The sequence below is a fragment of the Falco punctatus genome (assembly GCF_963210335.1).
Source record: "Falco punctatus genome assembly, chromosome: 9".
NCBI classification, from domain to species: Eukaryota; Metazoa; Chordata; class Aves; order Falconiformes; family Falconidae; genus Falco; species Falco punctatus.
In genome coordinates, this window is record NC_137589.1 from 32,955,784 (window position 1) to 32,975,002 (window position 19,219).

Genomic DNA, 19,219 nt, shown 5'->3' on the forward strand with positions numbered 1-19,219 from the left:
CTGCTTGTGAATTATGTGCCTCTGTTGTAATCACTGTAAGTCTATGAATGCTGCCAATGAAGTCTAGAAAATAACTCACTTCATCCTAGAGAGAGATTTTAATTAGACAACAAATCCAAATGTTATGTAAATATCTAAAGTTAGGCAAAAAGAATCAAACTCTAGGACCTAATGAATTCATGAATACAAATGTTGAACATGACGATACTAAATTTAAGTAGTTCGTATGTAATATGAATGGTAAATGAAAACTATTACTTCAGGACCTAGGAATTTTCCTTTCAGACCAGGAACTTCTAGACATTGAGCAACTTTGTTCCTGAGTCAAATTCTGGAGAGACAGATCATCCCAAGTGACTCGAATTACTTAACAATAAAGTATGAACTCCTCTAGTAAGTTCAAAAGGGTGCTATTAATCCTTAATCATTATGTAATTTAAGTATTTCTAGGCACTATCAAGCACCTTCCATACTTCAGTAATTATTCCGATGTATGATACATATTGCCAGTTCATTCATGCGGGCACTTTCTCAGCATGAGTAAACGCAACTTCCTCATGTTACAGGTGAATGTGAACACTAGGGATTTTCTACGTCCCTTTTGCATTCTTTTAATGTTAAATTCTTTGCTGTGTAGCAAATCTGAGAGCCATGCACCACTTAAAACCTCACTACTACTCACCCATACATCTATTTTGGGATGTAAGTGGTACTCGGGCTCAGAGCCCTCTCTGCATCTGAATTTTAGCTGTAGTCACTTAAATTTATCTCCAGCTTGAAGCATCGTGCCTAAATTTAAATGGTAAACTCTTAAGAGCAGAAGAATTGTGGCATTTATTTCTGGAACACATCTTCCATGCTTTACTTAAAAGTAAAGATCCTATATAGGTTTGCTGCACAATAAAGAATTTTGCTTTGGAGAAGAAAAAGCAAAAAGAGAAGAGACTAGTCAGTGGACAGTTGTGTTTAGTTAGCCAGCTGGCATACATGCACCTGCAAGATTCATTTCAGTGATTTCTATTTGTAGTGTTCAGCTGAGTTTTACTGATGCAGTGTAGTTTGTTGTTGTGTTTAACATCTATCGGTATTTTCATAGCCTTCTAACAAAATATTGCTGAAAACTGAACCTGAGAAACAATACCCATTCTAATAAGTATGGTGGGGAGGGAGTTATTGATAAGTTATGTCATTTCTTAAGGCAGCTATGGCACTGTCACCATCCCCCAGTTTGCTGAAATACCTTATATATTGAAGTAGGTCTAATAAAGTATTTAATCCTTCTGGGATTTTTAGTTTTAAAACTTCTCTGTGTTTTGCTGTTTAAGTATAGTTTTGCCTTGTATTGCACAGTATTTATGATAAGTAATATTAAGTAATATATAGTATTTGTATTGCAGCACTTCATATGAAAAGAACTAACATTGTTGGAGAGCTGGCCTATGGAGGTCTTGGTGCTGATGAGTGCAGCTCTTCCTGTGTGCACTTATTTCCACCTCCTTCCCCTTGTACCTTCTTCCCCCATGTAAAGCTGGGTTGATCACATACAGAAACTTTCTGTGTATGTTTCTAATATGTGAGGAAGTCAGGTTTTGCTGCGGCAGACAGCAAGCAATACAAGGACAAATACAAATCCCTCAGTGGATTTGCCCAATGTTGAATAGCTAAAAGTGAAATTTACGGGAAGAATGGTGAGTGCAGTTCTTGCTTTTAAGCAGCAGTGGAAATACCCTGGCAACAATATAGTGTGATTACTTGCAGTCTAAAGTGTGCTATACTTCTGATTTAAAAAAAAATAATCTGCTTTTGTTTACCCATTATTGAGTTGTTGGTTCTGAGGGAGTAAAAAGAGAAAGTGTTTTAAGCCATTCATACAAATTCATACTTTCTAGTCAACCATAGGATTTAGAATTACTTTCCTTGGGAAACTGTAAATTACCAAAAGTCCTCTGTAAATTACCGAATGTCCTCTGTTTTTGCATTTTCCCAGTGATAGCATGGTGTGCTTGTGTAGGTATTTCAGGGATGATACAAATCTTTGGAAGCATCGGTCTAAACTTTGGAGATCCATATTTAAAAAGGTATTGTTTAAATGTTTTGTTAATCTTGTTTGGTGAAAGAATACAGTTCCCACATTTGTTTCAATACTGCATGGATACAATATCACAGTCTTACTTCTGCAGAGTGTTTTTCTTTCCACACACTGGGACACAAGCAGTTTTAGCAGACCAAATTTATTTAGCAAAATACGCAAGGTGGTATTCTTCAGCATGCTTTTTTGTAAAAGGAAATAGCTCTTTGATAGTTATTTCTTACCTTAGGTACTGGTCTTGAAAATTGTCAGGTGCAAATATTTTATTAGTGTTACTCTTCTGAACACCTGTGCAGTTTGAGATGTTGCCTCTGGTTGAGTGGTCCAGCAACAGCAGTTTTGATTTACTAAAGGTCAAAGGAGCTTTTTTTAAATGTGTTGGAGCTGAAGAAAAAAATTCTGGTAACATATATTAGAAGACTCTTGTGTGTGGCTTTACCCAGCAAAAAGGAATCTATATGGATAACTTGGAAAAATGGGGGCTGGCTTGGGTTAAGGGAGGAAAAAAATACGTGTTATTTTTGTTTTTTAAATATGTTAGAGGAAAAAGTTGAGCTGTGCATGTAGCCTGGTGAGTTTATTCCAGAGTGGGATGAAATTTCCAGGTGCTCAGTGGGGCAGGGTTTGTGGATGTTACTGAATAGCATCCTCCTCTCATATACTCTGTCGTTCCTGAAATCCCAAGAGTGGCATGTGGGGATTTTATTCATAGCGAAAACTAAAAAGCTGAATTCTGCCATTAGCACTGGAGCTTCAGGGCTGCAAACACTGGTAAGGTTACTTACCAATAAGTAGTAATTACTTAGAAGTCTTATGCTAGTTCAGATGGAGCCAAGTCTAGCAACTTCACTGTAAAAGCGCTGATCCCGAGTAAAAGAAACAGCATTTGTGAAGTGCTCCCAAATGTACCTGTTTGGCACCAGCCAACATAAAAACATCGTGGCAGAGTTGATAGAGACCCATGGGTTTCTGACACTGTCCCACCTTGCCTCTGCCAGTAAGTGACAATCATGTCTGTCCTGCATGCTGAGCCTGGCTTTGTTGGCAGGTCCTCATCCCTGGCCCCCCCTCCTGCCGCCCTCTGCCCCAGATAACTTTATCCTCATAACACAGATATGCAGTACTGGTCTGGATTTCATTTCTTCTGCTTCAGCTTCGTGCGATCTCACGCGCATTCCTAACGCGTTACCAACAGCCCACGTCCCTGAAAGCGCGGTATCAGCTTTCAGTGGCAAAAGCTCGGAGGGGAAACAGGCTGGTTCCTCCATGCACAAACAGCTGGGCAGTTGTAGATGGAATTAATTGCTGATATACACTGGCTGTGTTTTTCTTCTCTTGTCATTTCCTTTGCAGCTGTGAAAGGCAAGTTTTTTAGGTTTTGAAAATGGCACAGACCTCAGTAGTTGGGGTGTAAAAGTACTGCAACATGTATGCGTGTTAGGATTTGCATAAAAAGTAAAACCACTCCGAAGCTGTAACAACCAGACCTGTTGACATTGGTATTCAAATTCCAACGGCACCTTCCAAAAGTAATTTCTGGCTTTGGATTTCCAGCTTGAAAAAACCTGTTGAGGGAGATTTGGCTTTCTGAAAGCAACAGTCAGTATTGTTGAAAACAGGAGTCTGAAGTTAAGCATTGAAAGTAACCTGTTCTGAATATGGTAGTCTTCCATCTATTAGTCTTGGAGTTGTTATATCAAATGCACTGATGCTGCTCTAGCCAAATGTGAAACAGTCAAGTTGCTGAAAGTAGTGTTCCAGGCTGGCAGTTATGGGAAATTTATCACGAGGCTGGAAAATACGCATGTTATCAACAGAACTGCATGTCTGCCTCGAGGCTTCACCCAGCCCGTAACAATGCAAAAACAAACCACTCATCACAAATTAAAAAATGCTGTCAAAAGTAGATTCTGCGCGCTAATGGTGTCAGAAACTACATCATGCTGGGTTTAGTTGTAAAATCAGTGGAAAAATGTGGAGTACCTGTTGTTGAAGATAAGATTTTGTTAGCTTCCACCCTGTAAGTCCCACAGATATTTTTCCCCTTGTTTATTAAACTGTTCTGAATGCACTTTTGTTTTATGGACTTGTTAGGCCTCCCCTACTAGCATGCTACTAGCAGGTTTATACTGCCATGCAATTTACCCAGTGGAACACCTATAAGCTTTTTTTTGCCAAAATAACAACAGCTCTCCTAGGGATTTTGCTGATACATAGTAACTGCATACTGCATGTGTATAAACACCCGATATGTAGAATGTATTGTTTATTTAAACAAATATTAGAGAAAGTTTTTGTTGTTTCAAGACCTGGTCATAAGAACTAGATAAATGAAGTTGTACAAATATGCTGAAAATGTCCCTACTAGTTTATGTTGTGCAAATACTTGTACCACAAGATGAGTATTTCAAAGGTCCCACTGAAACCAGGGCTATTATTTGTGGTAAGAAATACTGTGTAGAGTGAAGAAGGGTTGACAGACCAAGATCTTTTCTTTATTTTAAACAAAAAAACAAAACCAAAAAAAACCCCCACAAACACACTAAAAAAAAACCCCAAAAACAAAACTCCCCCAAAATAAAAAGTTACACAGCTCTTGAAAAGAGCCAGACTTTCAGTCATAGCACCCACATTAGCCAGACTGTTTGCAAAGATTGCTGTAGAGATCTCTGTGACGGTACTCGCAGCAAATACAAAGGAGTGCATCCTAGTTTTTCAGCCTGTCATGCAAGGGATTTCCGCTGCAAACTTGCATCTGTCATAGCTAACAGTGCTCAAGGAGACACCGGACCAAGCCTGGCTCACATGGCATGCAGGAAGTTCAGCTGTAGTAACTTGATTGTAAATCTGAGCCAGACAGTCAGTATGCTCAAACTGTGGCTATTACTTCAAAAATAAAGGCTGCCCTTTGAAAGGCTTCTAGTTTTTATAGCAATACAGAAGTTAATTATTACGTAAGTCATATGTTATACATGTGTATGTATGTTCATATTTTAAGTACACACGTATCACGGGCACCCTGTTCTGTATATGTCGCACAAAGTACCTTTTTGGCAGGTAGCAGAAGTTATGGAAACAATTAAAATTCCTGTGCAACATTGGATTAGCTATTTGTTTGGTAGAGTGGGTGGTGTTTGGGGGAGGGGAAAAAAAGGCAGATCTGTACTTTAAAACCAAAGTGTAAAAGCACTCTGGAGTGTTTTAATCTGAAGGTCTTTTTGTCAATTTGTGTTTTGACAGAAGGGTCTGAATATCAGGAATGCAGTTCTGGGTTTTGTACTCTGGCATATCTTACTAGTAAATATTTAAGAAATGATAGAGCTGCAGTTGATTTTATGACGGGTAACCAACTGTGTCCATGTTAAGGCACTAAAGAGCATACGAGAACAGGGCTCTTAATTGCCTATAGTGCAAGAAGTTGTTAAAGTTTAGAAACCGATTGCTTTCTGCTCTGGCTTCCTGTTATGACTTAAATCACTTTAATCTACTGCCTGTCTGACTGAGAGATTAAAAGTGGCAAAAAAACCCAACCAGTTTTTAAGAACTCATATAGTAGCTGGAACAATTTAATTTTATCCAGCAGTGAATATCTTGATCCACAGAGTCTGCAGCTGCATTTTCCTATGGGTTACGTGACAGGTTGGTGCCATGATTTGCTTTGCAAACCTGTAAATGAGTTTATGTTTGTGAATCTTTTAGTTGTGGTTTCTTTCTCCACCCTTTTCTCATTAGTAAACTTGAAAAATATTTAGGACAAGATTTCTCTGGACTCGCCACATCTGATGCTATCTTTTTCAACTATAGTCTTTGTATATATGTCATTCTAAAACAATTGGGAGGTGTGGTGCAATGTGCTTCCTTGAAAGGAGGAACACTGTAGTAAAGATTACTAATTCTGTGAGAATAGTCAACCACACAAAATGCTAATGCTGTAGCTGGGAAGAGTCTGTGCCTTTAGTTCTTAACTCCCTTTGGGTTTTACCAGTGACTTGGAGCAGAGAAGTGTTTGGTCAGTTATGGTGACACGCCAAAAAGATTTTAATCTTCCTGACAACTAGATATCTCGATATACTAGTAAGTTCAGTGTCTTAACCACCTCACTTGCTACGTGAAGTAATAACATGCAATTAATGAATATTTCAAATTGTTCTGCATGTGACTTAGAAGCCTTAGTTGACTAATCAAATACATGATTTGCCAGTACTACAGCTCGAGACATCGTTGCATGAACTTTGTGTAAGAGTGGGTTCATTCAATAAAAAATAAAAGGAGCATTTAAAGAGCCTTTTATTCTTGTCATAAAGATGCTTTGTGCTATTGACGTTGTGTATTTGACAGAATGGTTGGGGATGGATGCTGCAGAAAGTTGTCTTGTATTTTGATTGTCTTTTATTTGAGAGTTGCGTGATTTTTATCCTCAGTGTCATGACATGACTGGTGAGTTAAGATTTCTGCATTTGAATGGGGTTTTCCAGTGTAGTTAGTATCTGTGTGTTCCATAAATCAGTTACTCTGTTTGCCTCGGTTGTTCTGCATATTATGGGGTGGGGTTTTAGGAAATGTGATCTGATTTTGATTCCACTTAAGTCAAGCTTTGGTAGGACAGGGCTCAGAGTTTTGACTATATGCTGGCAGCTAAAGTGCGTGCAGCCACATCAGGCACAGGGCTGATTCTGTGGTACCTTACCATGATTTGCTGTACTGTCCTTTGAGTTTTTAATTCTAACTCTGTGAAATAAAATAAATAAAATATGTTTGGTATTGTTCTGTGGTTGGGTTTGGATTTTTGTTTGGGTTTTGGTCTTTTTTTTTTTTTTTTTTTTTAACAGCTGAGCATAAATAGGTAGGTAATCTTGATTTAATTTGGAAGATATATTTTAACACATGGCTCTAAAATGCAGCACAGCACCAGTGGCACAGTAAAAGCAGTTGTTCCACCATAGTTCCCTATCTCAGTTTATTTTATCAAAGTAGTTCAACTTCTGTGAGTATGTGTGCTAATAGACTTTTATCGTGTGTATGAGTAGCAGCGTAGCAGATATTGTCCTGTATTAGTCATTGTAGTGAGAGATAAGAGAAGTCTGTTCTCATTTAAAGCTATAGCAGAATGCATGAAGCAGCTTTAATTAATGTATACTATAATAGCATTGAATGCCTTAGATTACATCAGATAGATTCTTATGATAAACACATGACCAAGTATTTTTAAATGGCCTGTGAAATTCAATTTTCTGATATCCACCCCCACCTCAGAAAAGCAAAACTCCCAAGTGTTTTAAAATACATAAACTTGAACTAGGGATAAAAGATGAAGAAAAAGCTTCTAACTTGTAGTAGGCTAATTGTGCTTTTAATGTCTGGAATTAAGGTTTTTCTTAAATGCAGTTTTGAGATATGCAGTATTAATCCCAAAGTTTTGTGAGTGCATATACAGAGCTTAGTATAGGAGTCAGATACTCAGTTCTGGCGTTAGTTTTTTGCATTGTTTCCACATTCTGGCACTCCACTCCATTTCCTCGCCTCACTGAACACTGAAAGGGACATAAATTGACATAACTAGATTTTTCTGACTGGTGCAAGGGAAGCAGCCTGAAAGATAAACTTTAACCTATCATCCTGTCAACAAATTTGCATTGTTACAGAAGTAAGAATTTATGTACTGTGGAGTCAAGAATAGTATGCAGGGACAATGCATTACGATAAAGTGCATATCTGAAGTTATATTTTTTCAGCCTAAAAATAGGAGTGAAGTATCCAACTATCTGATCTGCTTTTTCATAGTCTTGGCATAAAAGTTCTGAGTATTTTCACTGGCCTAAAAGTGAGGAATTCCTAACTACAACAAAAGTTCAACAAATTAATGGGAAAATTAGGAAAGAATTTGGCCTGTCACTGTAGTTTTGGAATGGCCAGCTTCTCTTAGCAGTCTATACTGTGTCTTCAGCATGCCACAGTTCAGTTATGCAACCTTGGGAAATTTCTCTCCCACTGAATGCACTCTTCCTTTATTAAGGCTAATGGGAGTCATGTGTTCTTGTCAGTGGGAAAGCAGACCCTTACTAGTCTTTCTGGTAGATTTGGTGGAAACAGAGCTTACGTTCATTATTGCTGTGTTCTGGGCAGTTGGATGTCTCATTAGTGGGATGTTAATGATGTTCAGTGCACCTCTGTTGGACAAGAGGATGTGGTAAAAATACAAAATGAGTGACTTCTTGGTCTTATAATTTTGTGTATTGTTGGATTAATTTCTGTTTTGCCCTTTCTCCCATCCCAGTACTTAAACATTATTACCTTTAACCTGGTGGATGTGATGCTAGGGGTGCTTCAGCCCCACTGTCGGGCTGCTCTGCCCTAAGCCTGGGCCATGGCTCCTCTTTCCTTGGAAACTTACTGCATCTCGGTAGCAACCGTTATATATTTGATCCTTCTACAATTTAAGGCAGGGAACAGAACACAAACATTGATCAGGTAGGAGCCAGATTTTGGCTGGGGCACTATCCATGTAGTATCTTTGTAGCGATAACCACATGCAGAGGGAGTAAACGTGGTTTTGCACAGATCGACGGGGAGAGGCCCGCGGGTGGTGGCAGGCAAGAGCCATGCTACCGCTTCACTGAGCAGATGTTCCTGCAAACCGCCTGCAAACAAAAACAAACCCACCATCTCCCTGCCGAGCAGCAGGGTGGGCTGCCCCCCCCCCCCCCCCCATGAAGCCAAGCCCTTGGCCAACGGTGGGAATTCACTTCCCCTCAGAAAACGCTGGATTTCGGTTTATCTCACCGAGGCACCAAGAGAACAATAGGCTATTAGAGCGTTGGAACCAGGCGGGCAGTGACTGACCCCCTCATTACTTCGCTGTGCAGGCGAGCGAGGCTAAAAGGAGGGGTTGGCCACCCTCAGGACTAATCTGGTGGCCGGTGTGCGGGGGCCTGGGCTGGTGGTGTGTGTGAGGTGAGGGTGGCCGTGGGGGACTGTGGAGGTCTTCACCTTGGGGCTGCCTGTATGAAAGGGAAAGAAAAAAAGATAGAGGCGGTGTTGGCAAAGTAAAAGTGGTTTGTTTGCTTTCTTCTTTCTGGTACAAAATTGGTCTTCCTTTGTTCTTCAGCTTTTAAGACAAAACTATTACATTCACAGTGACAAAAATAAATGATGTAAGAGTGGCTGGAAACAGCTGAATGAACAGGTGAAGTGTCCAGACAAGCAAAAAGGTGTCAGCTTCCCCAGTTCTACGTGGAACGGGACAGGCAGGCTTTCACCTCCCATGCCGTCTGCAGACCTGATTTTATCTTGAAGGCAGCCTTTGGAGCCGCTGTCCTTCTCAAGACTGTGCACATCTGTAAGCAATTAGATAAATTATGCTGTTGATATCTCAGAAATTAGACTAAAACTTGTTGTACTAAGAATTTATTGTTTGAGAGGAATAATGATATAGGGGAATGCTTTAATCTACAAACAAGGTATGTTCCAGCTATGCATACCATCAGTCTTAAAGGTGCACTTTTATTAGAAGCACTCTTATTTCAGTGATGTTAAATACGTAGAGGTGCAGAGTGGATATGCATTTTGAGGAAAGTCAGATGGGACACAGCTTTCAAGTGTTGCGCTTGCCAGTAACTCCTCCACTGTAAAACAGAAACTAGGTGGTTTAGTCCCTCAGCTTTCACTTGTACACATACCCTTAACAACAAAAAAAGAAACCAGCCCTTCTGATGACATTTCAGACTGTCTTGGGTAGAATTTTCCTGCCTCTGTGGCTGGAGGAGGAGCTCATCCAGTACCTGAGTTATGTGTAAATCAGTTGATCTTTCCATGGTAAGAAACAAGGTGATGAAAACTAGTTTTCTTTTCTGGACTGAGGTACCTGTTGCATGCTGAGAATTTTATGGGTTTTTTTTAAGGTGTGTTTCTCAAAATATGTAATAATGAAGAACTGTGGCATTCCCGTTCCGGGTAGTTGTCTACTCATTATGTAAATGTATTCCCTAATGCCCTAACTGGAAGCCTGCTGGAAGCCTCCTAGTCAGTGCCCGCACTCTGCAGCTCTTGGGTTACAGCTGAGGCTCCAGTACTGGAGACTTTGCCATTAAAATAATGGGGGCAAAATGGGCTCTCCATGTGGAAAGAATATTTAATAATTATGATATACACTTTTTTTTTAATCAGTTGAGGGAAAACAAGCGATGGCAGCAGCTGTGCCATGTGAGCAAGTATGTCATGAGCCTGCTGGGCAAGGCATAGTGAAGGGCATTATTCTGCTGGGAGGTTGGCACTGGCCATGGCCCTCCAGAGTTGCCACAAAGGATTTTCTGTTCGACATCTAACGCAACAAGCACATTCATATGTTTGCAGAGGGTTTCCATGGAAACCATGTAAACTGTGATGCTAGCAGACAGAGGCAAAGGTTATACTATTGTAGAGGCCCTTTTGTATTCTCTTTAAATGTTTCAGAGCAGCTATATTTCTTAACTAATACTCTGAGCCTATGTAACAATTTGTTCAGATTTTTGTTTTGGCTGCTTTTTTTGACTGAGCATTTGTCATGGTTGTACCGAGGAGGTCAGATGAGCTGCAAGAATAACAATGAAAATGTTTGTTGTTGTGTTTTGGTTTTTTTTTTAACATACACCACTTCAATATCATGATTTGAATTGATTTATCTTAGCAGTCTGTATATTGCTATATATCTAGATCTATATCAGCTATATATTTTTATACATAATCAACCATATATCTGTATCATTGGTAATTGATTTATCTTTTTGTTAGTGATAACGATGCAATTGGAAGAACTGGGGACAAAAGAAAATAATTCAAGCTATTCTGCCCTTACTAGTACAATTCCCAGTTCTGTTGAGTGTTTTTATTGCCCAGGTAGAACTAGCTCTTTCAGGTCATCATTCACTGGCATCTGGAGAATTTTGAATGCTCATCACCTCTCAGAATATGAACCTATGCTATTTATAGATACCAGTTTCAATGCCAGCTAGTCTTTACTATGCTTTGAGAGTCCATGTTGGTTTAAAATTTGTACTACAAATTTAAATTTGCAAACATGTCTTGCTTTATTTGTTTCAGGAAGTACTATCACCGTGGGCACAAGTGCTACTTATTATTAAAAGAAAGAGAAGTATTGTCTCTTCTGTATGATTATCCAAGTTCCCATTTGACTGTCCATGTCTGCAAAATCATGCTTGTTGATAGGTTCAGCTTAATTATCATGGGAGGTTTTTTTTTAAATGACTGAACTCGGTTCTGCACTCATATGTGCACTGGGTGCATGCTGCATGTCAGCAAGAGGTCAAGGTACCTGCTTGTTGTTCACCTGCTGCTCTATGGAAATGCGATCTTACTTGATCACGCTGTGCATGTAGTAGCGTGTATAAGCCTGCCACTTAACTTTTGAACCTGTTGGTTACTTTAAGCCAAACTTGGTACAAAGGTTACAAATAACTCTCTTATGCATTACAAAAGTTGATACCTGGTTAGAAGAGAAAGGCGTAGGGTTTTAATGCTGAGGCTGAAGAGAGGTACAAGCTGATCATTCCATCTGATCATAGGACAATAACTAAAAAATAAAATCCAGTATAAATGTACATAATTAAACTTGTTGTCAAATTTGCAGAACCAAAAAAAATTAAATTCTCAGATTTGAAGTGTTTTATACTTTGCTGCGAGCAGTACAAAAATCTCTTAGGTGTATAAAATGTTCCCATCTAATAGAGACCAGTAACCTAGAGGCATTGTGTTTCCAAACAACATAGTTTTGAAAGCATTCACAGTTGTCCTGAAGAAGCACTTAGTAATTACTCTTTTTGTATGTCCCATACAAGGATGGAACAGCTGACTTGGGGTACTTATTGTTGGGGGAAATAGTTTCTGATACAGAATGAAAAGGTGAAATGTACCACTAGCTCAGGGTAGCTGTTGACTCACTTTTGGGCAGCTAGGCATGCCCATAACCTGCTGCACCATGCCAGGGTGGGCCGGGAAGGGATGGGTTTGTTTAAATATTTATCTTTCTCTAGCTCATGATCTGTTATTAGATATCAGATGTATAATTATTAAAAGCTTTGTATCCAGTGCCTCATTAATGTTAAAAATAACTTTAAAAAAAAATAAAAATAGATCAGTTGGAATAGCTCCATCCATCTTAGTCTTCTAGTCCAGTATCATCAGATTACAAACAACACTTTGAATATAAAATGGAAGTGAACACAGGATAGACATAACAAAAACCTATCTTCAGGTTCATATAGCATAATTGTGTAATTGCACTCTGTGAGGGACAGGATATGTGCAGCAGGTAGGAGTGTTTTTCATTATGAGTTCCAGCTTTCTGAAGTTGAAGGCAGAAGTCTCAAGAAAAGGTCTGTTCATACAGCACAAAACTTTGTATGCTTTTCATCACTTCTTCCTGAGTGCTTTGCAGTACAAACTCTGACCAGTTTTGATAATTTCTCACAGAGAGGGAACATAATACTGATGATGCAGGCAGAAATCAAAATCCCATAGCAATTTGCCAGAGAATTAAAAAGAACAACAACAACAAAAAAAAACCACAGCAGCCCATGAATGGCATCTTAAGTGCTTGTTCCAGTGCATACTGGAAGCATCACTCAAGATAAAAAAAAACAGAAATCTAGCTATCCCCCTGCCCAAAATAATGGAATAAATTAGCAAGTTAGAACAATACATCTTAATGGAAAAAAAAAAAATTATCAACTTACTGCCCAACTCTAAAAGCAGCATCCTCCAGCAACCTTTTAGACCAGACTCCAGAAAACAGATTTGTCCTGTAGATTCCTGTTTTCTTTTTTGGATTAGGAAATTATTTCCAAAAAAGATGCAGTTCATCCACATCCCCACTGTGGCTAACGTAGAGCTGTGTCCACCCTGGGTTGGTGGTGTCCTCCGCAGCATTACAGCCTGTCTGTGGAAGCTGTCATGAATCAGCCTTTGGCAGGCGTCTAATCGCCTATTATTCAGCACTTGATTAATGAAGTTTTGTGGTATCTTTTGGCATGTTCTTACATTAATACAGAGATCTTTAATTCCTTGAACAGTGTTAAATTTTTATAAATGTTTTTAAAATAAACGTCCAACACATAAGTGAACAAGATAACTGAAAGACATACAAAAGATGTGATTTACTTTCACTCCTCAAACAGATGTAATCTGTATAGCCTCAGACATTATTTTTTTTTTGTCATCAGTAATTTTCCTACGGTATAAACTGAAATACCATGCTTATCGAGATGATTTCCGTGAGTTATTTAAATATTCAAAAATAAGCATCACCAAAGCTCAGAACACCATGTAATTTTTACAGCAATTGTTAACTGATTTTTAATTTGGTTGCTTTTAATTCATAAGGATATAATGGAGATTAAAATTTGCCCCAACATCTCTCTGCGCTCTGAGTCTGAACTCTGGCCCATGGGTAGCATGTCTGATACTTGCATTTAACATAGACATAAGTAGGTTTAGTTGCAAACAGCCAAATACGTTTTTCAGGCCAGGTTTACAAACGAGCTTTGGAAATTCAATTAAAACAACTTTTATGTTATTTTATGAATTTCTGTCATAATACATTATATTGAGATAGTTTTATCTAAGAGACAGATAAGTTAATGTATTTGTTGGCTTCAGAATATTATTGGAATTATAAATAAAAAATCTAAGTCAAAACTGGAAGAATTGTTTGGGGAAGGACTTGAGGGAGAGTCTTCCATGCTGTATGTGTTACTGATCAAAGGCAACATGTGTCCTCAGAATTATAACCGAGGTCTTTACAGCTAGGCTTTGAGTCCACTGGTACTGCAACTCATTCAGGTGCCTAGTTTGTTACTCCTCTAAGAGAAACCACGAAGAAGATTTTCTTCTTTTGCCTGCTTTAGTAGAAAGTAAGTGTCTTCTGAAGCTGTCTGTGGTGGATGGTGTTTGTGCCACCTTGGCTTCTAAGAAGTTCTGTCCCTAGTACATTGGACTAGCTCCTCTTTAGACACGAAAATATTCACACTTCATGCAACTGCTTGGGACAAAAGGGAGGATGATTTAAATCTCAAGAAGTGTTGAATGTCAGGCTCATTTTGCATTTTAGAAACAACACAGATGTTTGCAAGTCCCCAGGATTTCACGTAGCATGCCAAGATGTATCCATGCTCTGTGATACTGAAGTAGTTTGTTGTATGTCTTCTATTTCATCCAGACTTTCAGTGCTTATGAGTGATGATGGAGAAGGAGAAATACAGGATAAAAGTAGATAATTGCTTGCTTGCACTGGAAAATAATAATAACCTAATTATGAAATACTTATATATTCTCCTTTTGAATTTTAAAAAACTAGTCTTTCTACTGTGCTTGTTGCTGACTCACCATACCCCTCACTGTGTGTCCTACCGAAGCTTTTGTTAGTAAATCTTCACCACTTGTTCAGGGGTTTGCTGGCTACTGCTCTGGGCACATCTGCTTCTCTGTTCAGGGCTGTGGTTAAGTCCAAAATGACCCTCTGACTTGCTGGCTTGCTTGAAATTCAGTGGAGTAATTTTCCATTCCTGAAGGTGTAGAAGACCTTTAGCTCTCCAAATTTAATTTATCTTTCCAGTACCATGAGGAAAAGGTGACTGAGGTGAGCAAAGGTCAAATGCAGGCCAAGTCTATTGAGATTGATATACATATTTATATAGGTAAAACTTTGACTGCATGTGAAACTGTATATTTACCAGTTAGGTAGTTGGTTGGGTTTTTTTTTTTTTAATTATTTTCAAGTAAGCTGAAGCCAATATTAGCAATGTGGAGAAACAGGAAAAATGTTGCTGCACCACTGTAAATTCTAGGGATTTCTCTAGGAGCGATAATCAAATCAACATGCTTTTAACATAGCTAATTAAGTAGCTGCTTTTTGAGCTTTCGAAGAGGGCCTGGCTGTCCCTGAGTGTCCGTGTGGCCCTTCTCTGCTCCATACTTTCCCCTTCCCTTTTCCCCCAGACTATGTGTAACCCTGGTCCCTTTGCGTATCCAGGTCAGAGCCTAGCTTTGTGGAGAGGTGTGCTAGCACAGCTAGGGGATGGCGTTTTGAAAGGTGGGGAGCTGAAACGCGTGAGTTGGGACGGGCAGGATCACCTCAAGCCAGCCAGGAAAACATGAAAAACTGTAGCATAAAGTGTGCTTAAGTTAAGTCCTCTAAAGATGAAAATTTTGTACATATTAGGCATGCAACCATAACCCAAATCAAATTCTGCACATTTGTTAACTTCTGTCATGTTACTTTTTAATATACGTCAACATTTATGTTTGCAAATGGACCAGGGAGGAGAAAGATTTTCCTCTATGTTCAAACAAAACTAATTCCAGTAATGGAGACCCAATGAGGTGAGAAAAGGCACGGTCAGCATAATTTGGGACTAGTGATTTACAGATTTTGTCCCCTCTTCCATCCCATGGCTGATATAAGCTGTTAAAGTCTTACTAACAGAGCCTTCCTTCTACACCCCCATTTGTAGCTTGCTTTTTTAGAGCATTTACTAGAGTAAAAGTGTAGCTTTTTTTCTGGAGATGCCCAGGTATTTTTTCCATGCTTCTCCCTGCCAATCAGTGGCACTGTGTCTGCTGCAGTCAGGCCTGGACTGGGCTGGCATAATTTGTTTCACGCTTTCATTGATCTCAACAATTACTATTTTTAAATTACAGTTAAAAACCTTAAGATAACCATAAAGCTCCTACTATGCATGTTCTTCATATGTGAAATCAGTATATGCAATTGTGGTTTTATCTAAAACATTCTTAGTTTTTTACTATAACCACCATAAATCAACTTTTTGAAATGCTGTTGTTTTCTGTTTAATGTGAGAATGTATGTAGAATTCAGTAAAATGTTAAAATTCCTTTTTTGAGAAGCTAGCCAATTTATTTTGACATGATCAGGCTGATACTGGTGTATTAATGTGACTTGTGTTATTGCTTATTTAAAATTTATGGTGGAGTGATTCAGAGATCCCAAGATGAACTGGGGGGAACCGTGCAGGGTGTGGTGCATCATATAAATAAAGATACAGTTTGTCCTGAAGACTTTATGATCGAAGGCCTGGCACAATTTCATCTTTTCTTCAAATCTCCAGTTACAAATGTCCCTACTGAGATTAGCTGTTGGCTGGGTTTCCAGTTCCTCACTTATGAGTTACGGAGGGCATTGAGCTACAATTCAGGATGGTCAATGCATGGCAGTGGTCTTAAATGGGGTCTACACAGAGCTGTCAGTGGTGGTAAAGGTCAGGATTTGATGTGAAGAGGGGGAACTCCAGGAGTTTGGGCTATAAAAAGGTTTGGCTGCATGCTGCCATACACGAGTTTGGTTGTTCATGTAAAACATTCGTAAAATCTAGCAGTTGCCTTGTGTCGATCATCTGGGTTGCCCACCGTCACAGCCTCTGACCCTCCAGAAAAATGCAGGAGGCAGCTGCTTTGGCCATGACATTTCTCAAGATAATCAAACTGCCATAAATCAAGAAGGCTTTTGATGTGCCCTGGGATCAATAAGAGCTTTCCCTGCTATCTAGTGTCACCCATTATACCAGTGACTGAGGACGGCTCTTGCAGATTGCTGGGAGTAGCCCCCATTACTCCAAATGGTGCTTTCCAGGTTGGTGTGAATTAGTGGAATTTTTTTTTTTTAATTATTTACATAGCAAACTTGGTTCTTCTGCTCCATAACTCTGTAGATCTGTGTAAAGAGTGAAATTTTCCCCCAGCATGGGTGCAGTTCAGAGGCAGCCCAAGAAGAAAGTCATCAGAGGAAGTTGGAGGTTTTGCATTGCAGGGGGGGAGAGAGGAAAAGCGCTGCAAAATGTGAAAGGTTTTGACTGCAATCAGATTTTTCAGTTATGTGCAGTTTTTTACAGATAAGTTCTCAGTTGTTATTTTGGAGGATCCTAAGTTTCATCTTTTTCAAAGGATTTAAGGAAATTTTTCAGCCTTTGCTTGTCTATGAGTGAGGGTTCTGTGTTTGCATACTTGCACAGTTTAATATGGATAAGTACTAACAGAATGTAATCTATTAATTTAGCGCTCTCTTGTCTACTGCCTTGTGAAATATTTTTAGGTAACTTAGCCACAACTGATTTTGTAGACAAGCAGAGATAAACCTAAAAAAATATAAGATATATTTTCATTGTCTTAAAGTTGCAATATTTTGGAAAATAACTACCTTACTTTTCCATTACCAGGTTCCCAGATATCTCTGAAACAAGATGAATTCAAAATACTGTCCTCCCCCTCTCCCCCCCGACTAGTAATCTGCTCTGTCCCTTTGTAACATGAATGTGAGCAGGGTGAGAACCAACAGTTGAAGCTCCTTTGGTGCTGCAGCGTTTGCGCTTGATCAGAATCCTTAAAACCAAAAGCAAAAAGCAGTTATTCCTATTGAAAACTGATCCGTATGTCTTATGTCTTTGTTTCTGGTTTTATAATAAAACTGAAATACGCATTTGGGGTTAAAGCTCCCTGGTATTATTTTGAGGGGTTTGTTGAGTCAAGTAAAGTCAAAGGCAAATGATCTGGTTTTTGCTCTGCAAGTATAGTTTACTTGTATCCCTTATTGATGCTAACTCTGCAGGGTGTCAGTTAGTGTCGGGAACGGATAAATACAGGACAATAACTCCCGGTGAGTGCCGAGATCACTGATGGATTCCTTGAAATATGTAAATATTTGGTAATAGTTACTACTTTTGTTCTAGGCATCCAAACAGGTTTGACATGGGTGGGTAAATGTCATCTGTAAAAAAGGGGTAACAAAACAGGATCAGCAAGAGCTGAGATGCACTGCCAGTCTGGCAGAGCCCATCAGGGCTGTGCTGGCCCGTGAGCCTGTTCTCTGACATGGGCTGCGCTGCTGGGAGCTGCTCAGGAGCGCCTGGATCTTCCCGTGTCCCCATGGCTTGTGGCATGCTGGAGTTACACACATGTTCATGTGCTTTCATCAGCTAGAACTGCTGTTTAGAGATGATTGCAGTACATATGTTCTTAATATAGTTTTAAAACTGGTTAAATTTGGATGTATGGTTTATTCTTTGTAATGTCTAAACTTCCAGGTGGCATTGGGAAAGAGCCAATGCTTTTCTTTTCATTTGGATTTGCCAAAAGAAACCAATTCCAGAGAGTTGATTGAATTCTTGCAGGTCGAGCACTCCTGCTGCCCGTGAGCTGGCTGAGGGTGGTCACGAGCAAATGCCGCACCAAAGCAGCAGTTCTGCTGCCATTGCTGTGCTGGCTGCCTCCTCTGCCAGAGGTCTTCTGCTTTCAGAGCCTTTTTTGTAGAAGTCCTAAATGCTTCAAGGGAATACAGCTTCAGAAAGCTTGCAACTTGAAAATCTGTAGTAATTAATGTTGCTCTGGTCCTTTACCAAATCCTCTGGAGCAGTAGAGGTAGGAGGGAGTCTTCTGTGAGTGGCAGGTAATTTTTACCGTGGAGCAAAGTGGGAATGAGCAGAAAAATGTTACAGGGGGAGAAGTAACTTCATTTCCGTTGTTGTCATTCACCACACCTGTGCTTTCTGTGAGAGGAGCTTTCTGTGTATGCCATAGGGAGAGGTTTTCTTTTCTCTGGATGTCTCCTTGGCTTTCTGCTACAGTGAGGATATCCCTCCCGGTCAGCAGTCTTGCCTTTGAATAGAAGTAGGTTATTTAACCTTAGTATTTTCAAGTGATCTCATATCCTGTGCATAAAATTTTAATTTAATGCTGCTATAGAAAAACACCTTAAACCAAGAGAATCTTACATTCTCATCATAGAACCCATTTTTACTCTGCTTTTTTGTGAACTTCAGTATAACATAGAAGATGAAAAAAAACCCAGAGGAGAAGCAGGTGTGAGGTAAGACTGACAGCTTTTCAAGTCTAGTGAGTACAGAAACTATTTACATTTTAACAAATAATTTAGTGTATTAGCTGTTTTCACTCTATTTAAGGAGGTGATTTTTTAAAATTGCCTTAGAAATAGTCTCTTTCAATGGATTCCACACTGTTTCATAGGACCAGTTACCCTGTGTACCCAAGCAGACATGCCAACTATCAGCAGTCCAAAGTGCAATTTAATGTTGTTTCAAAATATACGCATATGCTTCCATATGTAAATAA

The 19,219-nt window shown here is 39.3% G+C and overlaps 1 long non-coding RNA gene across 1 annotated transcript in view; it reads left to right on the forward strand.

The window, feature by feature from the left end:
• The window catches only part of LOC308070082, a 66,715-nt gene extending 47,502 nt beyond the window's left edge, over window positions 1-19,213 (forward strand). The window contains exon 3 of the long non-coding RNA XR_013930614.1: window positions 18,910-19,213. This is a non-coding gene — a long non-coding RNA (uncharacterized lncRNA). The remainder of the gene's footprint in view (window positions 1-18,909) is intronic.
• The last annotated feature ends 6 nt before the right edge of the window (window positions 19,214-19,219 follow it).